The sequence below is a fragment of the Sciurus carolinensis genome, chromosome 5 (genome assembly GCF_902686445.1).
Source record: "Sciurus carolinensis chromosome 5, mSciCar1.2, whole genome shotgun sequence".
In the NCBI taxonomy this organism is placed as follows: domain Eukaryota; kingdom Metazoa; phylum Chordata; class Mammalia; order Rodentia; family Sciuridae; genus Sciurus; species Sciurus carolinensis.
Window position 1 is genome coordinate 95,127,979 of NC_062217.1, and position 16,054 is coordinate 95,144,032.

At 38.3% G+C, this 16,054-nt stretch overlaps 1 protein-coding gene across 3 annotated transcripts in view; it reads left to right on the forward strand.

Annotated features, from left to right (window-relative positions):
• The window catches only part of Sgms1 (sphingomyelin synthase 1), a 318,450-nt gene that overhangs the window by 125,928 nt on the left and 176,468 nt on the right, over positions 1 to 16,054 (forward strand). The window lies entirely within an intron of this gene.

Consider the following 16,054-nt stretch of genomic DNA (forward strand, 5'->3'; position numbering starts at 1 on the left):
TCATGGTGGTTTTTAGGGGCTGGAGGTAGGGAGGATGGCGTACTATTGTTTAATGGGTACAGAATTTCAGAATAGGATGATGAAAGCTTTCTGGAGGCAGATAGTGGTGATAATGGCTACACAGCAATGTGAATGTCCTTAATGCCCAGAACAATATACTTAAAATGGTTAAGATGATAGATTTTATTATGTATATTTTGCCATGTTAAAAAATATATTTAAAAAGAGAGGAAACTTGAATTTATTGGCTGTGAACTTTTCCCTCTGAAGGATGGAAGGGATCTCCTCCTGTGACATAGTTCATAAGAGAAGATATTCCAGCATACCTACACAGATTGATTGGAGAAGCAAGGAATAGGAAGAGATCCAGACCTAGGGTTTTATTTCTCTAACCCTCAACTTACTTGAAGTTTGTATTCTCTTTATCATGTCCAATTCAAAACAAGTGGGCTTTTCTTAGAAACTGAATTCCCTGAAGGGTGATATCAGCATACTTTCACTCTGAGTGTTTTTAGCAGCCCAGGAGGAAAAGAAAAACCAGAAAGAACTCGGGGTTCACATTCAGATAGGTAAATAGCTATTTCCAGAGTGAAACCTGTAGCCGGGAGTCCTGTGCTTCAGGTATGCACAGTGTTAAGGGTAGATGGATGGATCATCCGATCTGCATGGGTCAGCTGAAGGTTCTTCAGTCTAACCAGTGCCCACGTTGCTCTTGCTTACCTTACAGAAGCTCACTGGTTCTATTCAGTTCTACAGGGCAATGTTCAGCTTGATGGCCTGGGAGCCCGTTGTCCCGTCTCCCAGCTTTACCACTATTATGGGCCATTTGTGTTGTAACACTTGTGATTCTTGTTAGTGCACAACTATTTGGTTGTCACTGGGTCAGGTACCAGCAGTGTGTTGGTGGGTGAAGCTGACCCTCCAGTGCAGAAGGGACCTTCTTTAGAACTTGATATTAAGTGTTGGAAGTCCAGCAAAGGAGCACTGAGAGCAACTGGCAGAGACTGCTCTCATTTTGGGGGGAGTCAGGAGTGAATCCAGAGTTCTTCTAGTGACAATGATTAAAGAAGGCTTGGAGAGGTTTGCTTCGGGGACTCTGGACCTAGTTCTGATGGTATTGGGAACTTGTCACTTTTCTGTGGGAAGTGGGGGAGGGAATTAGAATCGTTTCACCCTAGTGCCCCTTTGAGGTCACTTTCACTAATGAGTGGAAGCTAGTGTGGGATTTGGGAGACCAAAGAGGAGGCCATTGCAGGTTCATGCCTGAAGATGATGCCAGCAATTCTAATTGACCTGCCTGGAGGGCTGCCTGCATGCCAACAGCTTTATGTGCCTTATCCCCACTGCAGCTCTATGAGCTGTAGGTGAGTGGCATTATTGGTACCATTTTGTAAATGGGGACCTCCAGGATCAGAGAGGCTAAACAATTTGTCTAAGTTTGCACAGCTCATGTTGAATGGATCTGGGATGGTTGCCAGGACTAGGTGCTAGTAAGTAGGAGCTGTTTTTATTCTCCCAACATCATATGACCACCTGGAATGTGGCATAGGAATGTTGAAAAATGCTCTTTAAATGGGAATTGTCGGGGCTGGGGAGATAGCTCAGTTGGTAGAGTGCTTGCCTTGTAAGCACAAGGCCCTGAGTTCGATCCCCAGCACCCCCAAAAAAAAAAAAAAAAATGGGAATTGTCTCTTTAAATGTGGCAGCTATGTTTGACTGTCATATATCCCAAGTAGGGATATACAGTCATATCCAAGTAGGGATATGACAGCCACTGCACATTATCATCTATTTATGCTGGCCTAAGTTTTGTTGAGGAATGGACCATTTAGGGGCATTTACAAGTGCTGTGTGCTTCATTACTTTTGTGGATGGTGTTTGATGGTGGTGGGTATGGTGGGCATAGGGTAGGGGTGGTGGCAGAGTACATCATGTGATTCTGTTTACTGTAGCTGTGTGTTGATATTTACTGATGTGAACAGGTTGAGGCAGTTCCCTAGGCATTTGGCTGGGGCATAAAGAACAGCCCTCAACCAGCAGAGTGCTTTTTATACCATTTACAGTGAATGTGCTTGGCACTACAGCCAGTTGACAATAAAGGCAACAAGACATTTAGAACCATTAAAGAATCTTTTATGCCAGAGTACAAAAATGGACTTTTCGAACGCATTGTGGGCCTGTTTCCTGCAGGCCATTGCCAAGCATTTGCCTGATGTACTTACAGTTAGGAAAGGTCGTTGGCAGTTCTATAGAGGAGCAAGTAGCTGCAACATCTGCCTGCCTTGGTCCTCTTGTCATTTCATACGTTGGGATCAAAATTAAAGGAAAGCTGACAGGCAAGGAATATTGGCTCTTTTATTAAAGAGAATTTGCTATTTGTTTATAAATTAAAAAATGAAATACATGCACATGGCTTTAAAAAGTTGGCAAAGCAACACAGAAGTATAAAGAAATTGAAAAATCTTCCTTTTTACCCCAATTCTCCCTTCTTTCCCAGAGAAAGTTTCAGTTTTCTTTTTTCTTTTTTTGGTACTGGGGTGCTTAACCACTGAGCCACATTCTCAGCCCTTTTTTTCATTTTTTATTTTGAGACAGGGTCTCACTAAATTGTTTATGGCATCATTAAGTTGCTGAGGCTGGCTTTGAACTTGCAATCCTCCTGCCTCAGTCTCCTGAGCTGCTCATGATTACGCTCAGGCGTGTGCCACCATGCCCAGCACAAAAGTTTCAGTTTTCTAATTTGTATTTTTCTGCGAATGTTCTGTGCAGATGCAGGCATCTTCTGTGTTTAATATGCATACTGTTCTAAACTTTGCCCTTTCCTTTTATAATTCTTCTTGGAGATAATTCTATATCAGCCCATGGAGACCTATATTAATTGTTGGAAAGTGGAAAGACCAAAACTTATTTAACCAGCCCCTATTTGGACCTAAACCTTCACAAACAACAGTGAGAGGGATATCCGTATGTGCCTTATTTCCACATGCCTCCATATACCTGCAGGACAACTTCTGTGTCTAGATATACGTACATTTAGAGAGGTTTACTCTTGGGCTTTGTAAAACTAGATTTTAAAACTTGTACTGTGTGAATGACCAGTCATCTTTTAGAAGTTAACTTGATTAACATAGTTTCTATTCTGCTTGCATTTGTGAAAAAGTGCTGATTAAATATATCACATTTTATTTAAATATTTTCACATAAAATTAAGGTATTTTAACCCAATTTTATTTCAGGGCAGTACAGTTTAGTCATTCATAAGTCACCTCCCTGAAAGAAGTTCACGATCTTGATTCTGAGCCCTGACTACCCATTAAAATCCAAGAACTGCTAGCTAACCACCATGAGCTTGGGGACCATTCAGTTTGCTGGATGAGGAGCTTTGTGATCCTTGAGGACTGTGCTGAGTGTCTGTTAGTGGGAAGTTGTGAACTTCAGAGGACTTGCAGCTGATTGTAGGTGAAGGATCGCATTGCTCTATTTTTTACCTGCATGGTGGGTTTCTGAGACATTTGTGTCTCAGCTTCATGCATGTTTACCAATCTGCTATTGAGGTCTTAAACTTTCTAATGATTTCAATAGCTTTCTGCAAATGTTGTTTGCTAGTTTTTACTGTCTTTCCAAAGTTTTATCTTCATGAGAGGTTGTGAGGGTGTTTGAAAAACTGGTACTGGATTTTGTTGTTATTTCTGGCTTAGATGTTTCTGCATGTCACCTGGAGTTTGAAACCTGGGCTTTGCCACTTAATCCTCTGGACTATTGATTTACTGTGGGACACACCTGGAAACCTTTATGTATATTCCACTTCACTAGTCAGTGCTATTAAGATTTTTTTTAACATCAATTTTCAGATTATTTTGAAAGACTGTTAAAATGTCCGTTGCTGACATTAATGAATGAACTCTACTCCTTTTAACTAATTATTTTTGTCAAGGTGATCTGATATGGGTGTAGTTACTAGGCTTTCAAAAATGTATCTGAAGAGGCCAATGGAGCAGAAACACTCATTAATAATTAGGTCTGCACTAATATTAACATCATCTAAATTGTATTGAGTCACTGCTCCTCAAATTGCTATAGCTTGCCTGAGTTCTGTGGATGAGGAAGCTAGAGAGGTTAAACAGAGTACACAAGGGCCCACGGTTATTAGGTAGTAGATCCAGGACTTACTCCAAAGCCTATACCACGTCCTCATACTTTAGTCTCCACAAGAATTCTCTGAGGTCAGTGATTTTATTCCCATTTTGCCTTTGAGGAACTCAAGAGTCAGAATTAAGTGAGATCTTTGTTAGATCTCACAGCAAATGAAAAACCATGTGGTCTGAAACTTAGCTCTCTGTGTTTCAATATCTTTTGCAAGGTGTCATATTTACATTTCTTAATTTGAAAGCTTGTCTCTTAACATTACACTACATTGCCTCCGATAGCAATTTTTAAATCAACAGTAATCAAACTCAACTCTTGATCATAATTTGGAATAGTTAGAATAAGTAGAATAATTGTAAGTGTAAATCATTTTAATCCAGAATCACAGATGAGAGAGAGCATCTCACCTAACTCCCCGATTTACAGATTTAACCCCCTTGTTCTCTCTTCAAGTCGCAGAGAGAACAAAGACATTCTCAAAGTAGAAGGCAGATTGTCAACTGACTGGATTCAGCCCACATCTCTGAACTCAAAGCTGGGGCCATTTTTTTCTCTTCCCATTACCGGTTGACTTTAGTCTAATGTGTTTGACTGAGCCATGTTTGTTTCTTTCCCCCTCTCTCTTTTGCAGTACTAGGTATCTAACCCAGGGGCACTGTACCACTGACCTACACCCCGACCCTGTCCCCCTTTTTAAAAAATTTTGAGACAGGATCTTTATAAGTTGCCCAGGCTGGTCTCCAACTTGACCATCCTGTGCCTCAGCCTCCTGAGTCTCTGGGATTCCAGGTGTGCACCATTGGGCCTCGTGGCATATTTATTTTTCTAAAGAGTGATTTTGGCCTTTCAGAGGGAGATGTTTGGAGGATTGATGTAATTGAGTTAAAACAACACACTATGAAGCTTTAGAACCAGTTTGTGGCTGTTTTCAAACATGGTCTTTTCCTTAAGCAGCTCTATCATGCTGATGAAACTGATTGCCTACATAGGACTTGTCACTGGTACCTTGGCATGTATTTGGGAAACAGACTTCTCCAGAATTAAGTAAATTAAAAGATATGGAATAATCTTATATATCTGAATTCCAACAGTTCCCATAAAGGGAAAGAATTTTTGGTGAATGAAAAAACATTATTATTTAAGAGCATCCACTTGTTTTAGAGAATTAGTTGAATGTTTTTGCTAAGTGGAAGATAGATTTACAAGTTCTGTGGATGAATGGTTATAGATCTTTGCCTGTTGTTTATGGTGCTGCTGGTTTTCATACTCTTTCTGATTGTCAGTGAAAGATAATTTTAAAAGATAATTTGCTTACATCTGCTTAGGTAACTAGAACACTGGATGTCCACTTTATAGGAACAGGGTTAAAGGCTAGTTCTGGTAAACATACCCTCTCTTTTCCTAACAATATCTGTCCCACTTGTTTAATAGTGTGCCTATCAAATATGAAATGCATTTTGGAGCAGATTTAATGAAGAAGTTGATTCATTATTGAGGGACAGTCACCAAACAATTATAATCTTTTAAAGAAGCATATTTAATCTTGTGGAGTTGGTGGGGCATGAAATTGGGTCATAGTGAATCAGTTAAGCCTCAGTGTGGGGAAACTGTGACCAATGCAGAAATGTCTTGTGATGAACAATGGAAGAGAATTTTGCAGGTATTGAAGTAAACCACCTCTCAGCCCCCAAATATAGATTTGGAGGTATCAGTGGGATATGTGTTTCTTACTGACTGTGGAAAAGAGTGGCATGTGTGAGGCCCTGGGTTTTATTCTCAGCACTGTGTATAAATAAATTAATAAAATAAGGTCCATTGATAACTAAAAATATATTTTAAAAAATCAGAGGTTGTTTTGAAATCACCTAATTCAAAATAGAGAGAAAATAATTCTCCTTTTTATTCTTGTATAGGGAATGGAAATGGGACTTGGGAAAATGTGTTTGCATTGTTAACTCACTTTGAGGACATCTAGACTGATGAGAGTCATTTTATCTCTCTTTTACCTTCATGAGGGAGACTTCACTGATTTAAAGTCCTGATGTTGGGAATTTCTTAAATAAAGCAAACTGAATAGATTTTGGGTATCTGCTAGAGTTGTTTGTTCCGATTTCTGTACATATCATCTTTACCCATAACTATAGTGTGTTACAGTAATTTATAATTATAAAAACTTTGTGTGTGTGATATTCGAGATTGAACTCAGGGACTAGTGCATCCTAGGCAGTCACTCCACCACTGAGTAACTGATAATTTTAATGATGTCCTTGACTCACAAAGACCATATATAAATTGGGTTTAGGGTTTCTTGTTTTAAAAATCAGAAAGTATGCCAAAAGTGTATTTAAGAAGATGGGAAAATATTTAGGATGCACCATTAGTACAAATATCTTGTGAAATTGTATGCATATATGCACTTAATTTGTTAAAACCCAAATATGTTTCCCAAACTTCTTCAGTGAACTTGAGTAACTTTTATTAGAAAAAAATCACCCCAGCCCTCCACAAAGCAGTAATCCATCCATCTTTCCCCCACTACCCACCCCAAAAAAGGAGATAAGGACAATGACAAAAATGTAGAATAATAGTTAGTAGTTTAATTTCCTGGAAATATGTTCATATGTTGTGACATGGAAAAGATAAAACAGTATGTATAGTCCTTAAGGGTATAAAAGATAAGTTTGTAGAATATACAAAAGTATGCAAGCAAATATGTAGAAATTATACAGAAAGTAATCAAGCATTTATTTAACACTATATGCTGGGTACAGTTCTTTAAGATATACATCAGGGAATCTAAGAGCCACTTCTGGTAATGGTGTCAAAACACTGGAAAGAAATTGTTCAAAGTGGTAGGTGCTTCTTACCAAGGATTAGGTTATTAGTCTTTTTTTTTTTTTTTGTCCATGAGCATCTTTATTTTCTAAATATTGTTCCAAGAACTTTTACTTTTGCAAAAGGGGGAAAGGGAAAAAATGTATAATATATTCTAGAAAGATTTTCACGAAAAGAGGAAATAAAAAATCCAGCCCAGAAAGATGCTTTTTTTTTTACTTGTATGATTGTAAGTCCAATATATTGTTAAATAATCAAAGCACTTGAGGATTTCTCTCTTAACCTGGGCCTCCTGAGGGGCACAAGGCTTTGTAAACCTTGACTGTCTCTGTTTTAACCTTATGGATTTAGGACATCATGGCAGTAAGTGAATGTATGAATGATTCTTGGGCAGCCCTTTATGTCCTTAGATTCAGAGTCCGATGAGACTTTTTTTTTTTTTTTTTCTGTCTGTGCATATGACTGACCTGGATGGACACTTATTTTTTGGCTGAGGAATACGTGCAGTGGAAACCAAGAGCCTAGTTAAGCGAGTTGGTTTCTCTAGGACATTAATTTACTTGGAGTTCTGAGAAATAAGAGATTGTGTATTATTGGAGATTCATAGTAACCATCAGCATATTAAAGGCTATGAGACATTTTTGGAGCAAAGAAACAAAGATAATTGCAGGCAAAGGTGGATTTTCAATGGGATATGACTGACATCTAGGGATGGGGGTAGGGGAGGAAAGAATGGCAATTGAAGAGGGATAAGGGGTGACCAAGGTGACTCACAGGCAGGTCCAGGAGTATGTGAAACCTTCACTTCTCCAAAGTAACTATGTGATTGCAATAGGGGCAGTTTTATGTATTCATGAATTTTTGTAGCTTTGAAAAGTTGTGTTTAAAATTACACTTTTTCTAAATTACATAAATAAATCCCTATTTTAAGTCTCAGCAGGGGACTGTTACTTGCAAGAATCTTTGTGATTTCAACTGTTTAAATTCTTTGTGTAAGTGTATTTTCATGCATTATGTTTACTTATATCAAGAAACTCCTCTGTTGAATTTTCAGTTGATGGGTTTTCTTACTTAGAAAAATTAATGATACAATTAACCTCCTACCATTCGTCTCTGGAAAGAGGAATCATTTGGTCCTATTCCTTCTTAATGTCTGTACTGTTTCCTTTCAAAGACATCAAGGTCTGAATACAAAATCATAAGCTCATATTTTGAGAAGTTTAAAGTTCTGAAGGAAATTAAAGGAGAATTTGAGGAACTAGAAAAAGAATCCAAGAACTATTATCAGTGGATAACAAAATTAGTTGATGACCATAGAATAATAAAATGAAATGTCTGGGGTTATCTTTTCTTCCAGACATCTTTACTGGACAAAGTTTATTTACACTGATGTGGACAATTGCTGTGAACTTCTGCCAGTGATACAGTCAGAGGCACAGAACCTTAGTGACTCAGATAATCCCCAGCGGCCTCTCCAGATAATGTCTAGCATACCACTAAAAAACACCTTGGAGTTTCTTGCTCATTTCCAAGTCATCCTACACAATTTCTCCTGACGTTCTTTAAAAACTATTTCTTGAGCAACTTCATTCACTGAATGGTTACAGATTTAGACCCTGAGATAAATGTTGTTTTTATTTATGTTAAAGCCTGAATAACAAGAATATTCCAGATAGGTATTTTGAGTTCCCATGTCTTGTACTGCTACCATGGCCTTCACCTCCAAAACTGAAGTATTGAAAATATTATAGTTAAGGTTAGGGTTTTCATCTAAATATTTCCTCTAATGATTACTTGAATAATCATTTAAACTGCTTTTTAGTTTCTTTAAACTAAGGGAGAGGCAGGACATTGAGTATAACTGTGTATTTTTAATGAAAAAATGTAGAAATAAAGCAGTTTGAGAAATTTTAATATTCTGTGTACATCTAACAAAAGTGAGATAGCCTGGGAATTATTCATTTAAGAATTTTTATGCACAGTGCCCATCTGTAATCCCAGTAACTCGAGTGACTTGATCCCAAGTTAAAGGACAGACTGGGTGATATAGCAAAATGCTGTCTCAGAATTGGAAAAAAGAAGAGGGGGAGGGTTGGAGATGTAGCTCAGTGGAATTGTGTTACTGGGTTGAATCCCCAGTACCACACATTACCGCCCCACACCAAAAAAATTTTTAATTGTAAAATTTGTTAGTTCTAATTATGAATTTAATATTTAATAGGGTGAGATTTTGTAATGTGACAGCCCATGTAGTAATAAATGTTTTCCAGTACTGCCTGCCAAACTGTCTTGCTTTGTCTGTAAGAGAGAAATTCATACATCAGATGCTGTCTGTATATAAACCAGAGATGAGAATTTAGAGATGTTCTCATAAATTGACTTCATCTTATTGATGAGAAACCTGAAGTCTAGAGGAAAGAAGTTGAAAAGTGATAAATGCATTTCTTTAAAAACTGTACCTCAGATGTCTTACTAAATGAAATAAGCTGTTTCCTCGCATTAGTCTAAAAGAAGGTAATCATATTTTAGCTAAGTAAACATGTCTTTCCATAAAAATTTAACTTAGGTTGCTGTCATGACCTTTGGTGGTGGAGGTAGTGATTACAAGTCAGCTGTTTCACTTGAGGTAGGAGGTAAGGATGTCCATGTCCTGAAACTCCCAGGTTAGGAACTCTCTGGGCTGTCTATGGCAGACTTAGCCCATGATGTTAAGTGTCCCTCTTGGTCAGACATCTAACTGGTGTCTTCTTTCAGAGTTTCTTGATTCCGTTCTTGAGGCAAAGAATCAGATTGGCTGAGTCTATCATTTTAGCCATAGGCTCCTGGCCAGCTGGCCAGTTTCTCAATAACTTTCTTTGGGTCAGGTGCGCCTTCATATTCAGTCAGCCTCTCTGTGTGTGTGTGTGTGTGTGTGTGTGTGTGTGTGTGTGTGTAGTTGTATCAGGTGAGGCAGAAATGACAGTTAAAAGATAACTTGACCTGAGTTTGTGGCAGAATTCCCAGAAAATAGGAATAGTTGATGAAATACCTGAAATGTGTGTCTTGTACAAATCCAATTTGAATAAGTTAGTTGATTCTTGGTTAAAAACATTTTCCTTAATCTACCTTGGAATTATGTTTATAAACACACACTCTTTTCTCCCCTGTTTTTTGGCAGTGCTGGGAATTGAACTCAGGACCTTGTGCATGCTAAGCTTGGGTTCTACCACTGAACTACTTCCCCAGCCCTCAGATTTTGTATTTTAGTTTGTTTCTATATTAGGGTACACTTAAAATTTCTTATGGGTCCATCTTATTATTTGCTTGCTAAATTTTGCCTCTTTTAGAAATACAAAAGATGGTTTTTGTGACTTGCAAAGTTTATTATGGTAACTTGTTTTGACAGTTCATGCTGAATTTTCTTTTGAAGTTATAAGGTTCAAAGTATTTTACAAGTATTTTAAATTAGAAGGTTCTCATTGTTCAGTGAATTCCTTTAATTTCAAGTAAATACCTATTCTTCTCCATATCTAAAAAGAATCTAGACTCAAAAAGGCAAGGCACGTAGTTTTCAAGTTATTAAATCACTGGACTGTATGTAGTATGTTTGGGATGTGACATAACTTGTACTTGTGATACTTTCTGTCTAGTTACAGACATAGTGTTACTATTTCAAGACAAAGCTACTGAGACTATAGTAGATTAGACATAGTGTAGAGAATTATTTTAAAGGATTAATGGTGATTAATCTTTCTTAGGTTAAATTTTTCTTTTTTTTTTTTTGGCTGGGGAGGGGTAGAGGAATAGGATTGTGAAGTGGGCCGGGCATGGTGGTGCATGCCTTTAATCCCAGCAGCTTGGGAGGCTGAGGCAGGAAAATGATGAGTTTGAAGCCAGCCTCAGCAATTTATTGAGGCCCTAAGCAAATTAGCGAGACCCTCTCTCAAAATAAAATATAAAAAAGAAGGGCTGGGATGTGGCTCAGTGATTAAGCATCTCTCAGTTCAATCTCTGGTTTAAATACGTATATACATACATACGTACATACATAATACTGTGAAATGGAAGGTACATCATTTTCAAAAGTAATATGAACCTAATTACAAATCCAAATTTATTTGTACACATGTGATATTTTGAGAGTAAAGTTTTATTAGACCAGAAAAGATCATGAGGACAATTTCTCCATTATTGCGAATATATTTCCATGGCTTGTTCTAGGCCAGATGTTGGGCATGGATTAACAGTGTGGGGATAAGATGAGGGAACTGCAGGAGCAAACATCTAGTAAAGAAATTTGTCTCTTGAGGTGGGTAGTAATGCAATATTGAAAATAATGACTAAAATGTGGCAAGTAGAGATGGTCGTATGGTTAACTGAGGATCTTGATTTGATAATAATAGAGAAATACATATTTTTTAACTGGGTGCTTACCAAAGTCTGTCACCTTGTTAAGCACAGAGGCAATGTGGCTTTTGCCTTTAAGAAGCTGTGGTTGATAACATGAGGAATATTATTTTGGCACAACTTTGGTAGGGATTTAAAAATAGCCAAAAATGCTCCCATTAAATTGGAGGCAGGGCATTGGTGAAGTGGCCCTTAATAATAAGACCTGTTATGTTTGAAAACTATTTCTTTCTCTTGTGAATTTCTCAGTGAAAGTTCTAGGAACCTCAGACTCTGGTGGGGCAGCCTGTGAAAGGTAAAATAGGGATTGAGATTTTGTGACTGGAGAGAAGGGCATCATTTGAAGATTTAATTTGAATTAAAAAAACTTTTTGTTTGAAGAATTCTGTTCTGTGTCCTATACAGTTCTCATCAGTGAACCAACTGAGAAAGTTACTTGCCAATCTCACAGGCTTGTGTGATGGGTTCAAATGAGACACACAAAATGTGTAGGGATTGTGCCTGTCCCCTAAGAGGGAGGGGGTTGTGTTAGTTGATGATGTTATTTACCATAGTGAATGGAAATGTGAATTCTGGGTGTGCTGGTTTTCTCTGTGCTATATTGTGAGTTCTTTCCACCTTGGTGCCCAATAAATGTTGGTGGAATGAAGGCATAAAGTACCTTTTCTTTCCTCAGCACTCGGTCACTCTTGGTGGGAAAGAGAGAAGATCTATTGTTTGCTTTGAGGTCACACTCAAAACTGAATTTGTTTCCACACTTTTTTTTTTTTTTTTTTTACCAGTTCTACTTTGTTACCATCAATTTATCTCACCATTTCCTGGAGCATAGTTGTCAGTATTTGGAGTAACTACCTCCTTAAGTGTATGGTGTCTTTCTCTGGAATTAATTTTCCCCAGATTCTCTCATTCAGTCCCCACATTTAGTAGATGGCAATTTGTAAATCTGTCCTTTTCCTGCTAGGTAACCTGTCCTAAACTTCTCTACTCAAATGCCCTTAGAGAGGAAAGGGAAAGGAAAACCTATTTCAGAGGCAACCTGAGAACTTGATAAGCTCCCAGGATAGTTAATAGATGATCTTTTATGTTTTGTATTTTGTTTTATGCCCTGGCTAAGCCTCTCTAAGAGAAAAATGCTCTGTGACTCACCCAACAGAATCGTGATTGGCTCTAAGTTCTGGCAGGCTTGAGGATGGGCTGGGAGAAGGCATTCAACTTTCTCTTTGTACTATTTTAATCTGGAAAAAGTAAGAATGCAGCAGAGGGAAGGACAGATTTAGGCTTTCCTTGAGGGTAGTGGGATGCCATTCTCCCTTGTGAGGAGAGCTGGAACCAGCTGCTAGGAGGAGGAAGCATCCTGGTTGACTCTGGCAGGATACTGTGACTTTTAGTCCCTAAAGCTAGAGACCATGCCCAAGTCTTTCCAACCACTTGTGAGATAGTGTTCTTCTACAAGCAGAGGAAAGGAAGGGAAGGATCAGTGTAACTGTTTTTATTGAGAGTTAGACATTAAGGGGAAAAAATGTGAAACTTGTATAGAAGAAAACACTAGCTTTGTACCTTGGATTTTATATTCTCTTGAACCAGGCTCTAATTTGCATAACACACTGTTTATGAGTAAGAATGAGGTTTTCAGTGTGTTTTATTATTCTAATAAAGTACAGTGTTAATGGAAAAATATAATTAAATTGATCTTGTGCTATTACTGGTCTCTCTATTATTCATGTCTAATTACATGCCATCTTCCCCTGAGAAGAAATAACTGAACTAAAATAACAAGGTTTGGGACAGGGCTGTCAAAAATGAAACATGCCTGCTGCGATTTCAGTGTCACACATCCATGACACACAGTGGCAACAAAATGGCAGCTGATTTGAGCACTTTCAATGTTGCTTCTGGGTAGCCATTGCCAAACAATCAATCTCAATCAATTGATCATCAGGCATTCATGTTGACCTCTAAGATGAAACTTCTGCCCTCCATCATTTAAGAGAACATAATCAGCATTGAAAGGACTGGCCCTCCAGATGCAAACTTGTAAAAAGGGAAGTTGCCAGTGCCTTATAGGATTTTGGGAACTTTAATATTTTCCTTCCTCAGCTTTGGTGCTTAAACTCATTCATTTTTACCCTTTGAAACTTCTACTCCAGTGTGTTTTTCTTTTCTTTTTTCTTTTGGGTGCTGGGGATTGAACCCAGGGTCTTGTGCTTGTGAGGCAGGCACTCTACCAACTGAGCTATACCCCCAGCCCCCAGTGTGTTTTTCTTGAAAGCAAGTCACCAGTAATAAATACATAGGAGTTTGAGTATTGCTATGCCAGAATTTTTCAGATTAGGAGAAAGGTAACAGATTGCCCACCCTGCCACCAGTGTTCTTCTGAATGTCATTGCATTAATGCCTATGAAGATTCTCACTTGACTTTTTTCTCAGTCCTGATTGAAACTCCAAAGCTATGCCTCTGAATTTAGCATGTTTTTTTCCCCCAGAAACTCTACCATGCATGGTATGCATAGTTCACTTGCTCACTCATACAGCCCATGAAAGAACTTCTTTTATCTTCACGAAATGTATCCATTGAAAAGCAAGCCTGCAGCTTTCACTATGTATTCCCTGTGCTAGATCCCATAAAAGGAAGATCACCAGAGTGCTCTCAGCTGCTTTAGCAGTTATCTAATCTATAAGGCTTATTTTTGTTTCCTGCTCTCAAGCCACTTGCTAACAAGATACTTCTTTCATTTTACAGAGGAAGGAATGTCAATATCCCTTACTTGTGATCATCGCAGAAATAATTTGAAACTAGAAAACAGACTACTAAATACTTTGTGATTGGGGAACATATCTAGTACATTCATCATTAAGTCAGAACTGACTTGAATTTGACAGACTCGATTTGGAACCTCTGTTCCACCTTTTCAATGTGCAACCTTGGTTTTTGACCTTAGACAAGTTATATAACCACTGAACCTACTATGTGTGTCTGATTGAGTTGGGATTTCTAACCTTTTCACTCCCTGCCCCAGTGTTCTCGCAGGACTAAATGTGGAGACATTTGATGATGTCTGACAGTCATAGTTGTTATTGAGATACTACTTTGTTTTTACCAATGAGGATGCAGAAAGACCTTTATAGATAGCTACATGTCTATGTTATGTCGCATTGTCTTAAACTATGATATATTTGTCTTATTTTATTATCTCTGTCTGTCAAGTGGCAGAATGGAAAGTTCCCTTTTTGAATTGTGTTCCCATTTTGGCCCTGCTTTTTGAAAGTACTTATGATGGAAATTAAATAGTCATGTGGATTTGGCATGTTGGTGGAAGGTAGCATTTTCAGTAACTCTGGTGGTAATTTGCCTCTTTGCATTTGTGACTGTCTCTGAGGGCCATCATGTTCTTTTTGGTGTCTCCTGTTGCAGAGGGAAAACATACAGTGCAATAAAACCAGTTAACGTTTCAGAAAATTACACCTTGGGAGTGTATGGGTTCCTTTGGAAACCTCTCCTTTGAGGTACAGAAAGATAACTGGCTTACTTTGTGGGTGACAAAACCATTCAGCTTTTTGAATTCAGAAGACTTTTTGGATCCTGCATAACTGATTCTTTTTCTTTAAATGATTCATGGGCAGGACCAAGACAACATGTTCTGTATCTAATCATGTGGCTTTGTTTCTGAGAACACTTCCCTTTCTGTTTATATAGACTCTATCCCTGCATAGAAGCTTGAAAGAGGAATAGCTTTGCCTTACCTACTGACATTTTGAGTTCATACACTATACTGCTGCTTTGAGACTGTTACCTGTCGACTTTGGGAGTGAAACAGTTTTCACAGGAATTGGAAGGTCAAACAGGTTGCTCCATTAATAACTTGATCTAGCTTCTGGCACATACAAGATAGGTTATTATCTCTATTTGATACATGTTTTTGCATCTATAGAAAGAATGTCAAACCCCCTCTGATTTTTTTTTTTTTATTCCCTCTGTCCTTGCCTTTCTAAGTCTTGTGCATAACAGAACATTCATCCTGGTCATTAGGAAGGCCCTTTCCCTTCTATTTCTCTCATAAAACTGCTTATCTGTCCTGGAGTCTCTGGAGAACTTGCAGGTTGACCTCAAATAAGCAACCAACCAGCCAAAAACACCTTCCCTTAGAAATGGGAGCATTTTTCTGAAATAATATCACCTTGCAGCTAGCCTACTTTTCTCTCCCTAAAGCATTTTATTTTGGCCCAGATACAAGGATCCTTAGACTCCTAGATAGATCCCTGAATAATAATGATCCCTAATAACCTCAACAGCAGGCAAGACTAATTAGTGGTATTTGAAGTCAGGGAAATAGTGACCTTTTAGAAGAGGAGTGGTTATGTGTACGTTCATATTTTAGTTGACTTTTTCGCTGCTGCGGCTAAAAGAACCTGACCAGAACGATTGTAGAGGAAGAAGAGTTTATTTAAGGGCCCATGGTTTCAGAGGTCTCAGTCCACAGAGAGCAGACTCCATTCCTTGGGGCTGGAGGTGTGGCAGAGGGAAGCAGCTCGTGATGATTAGGAAGCAGAGGGAGGTGTTTCCACTTACCAGATACAAAATATATACCCCAAACCTGCTCTTCTAATTTCTACCCGCTCCAGCCACACCCCGAACTTCAGTTATCACTCAGTTAATCCCTATCAGGGGATTAATTCCCTGATTGGGTTA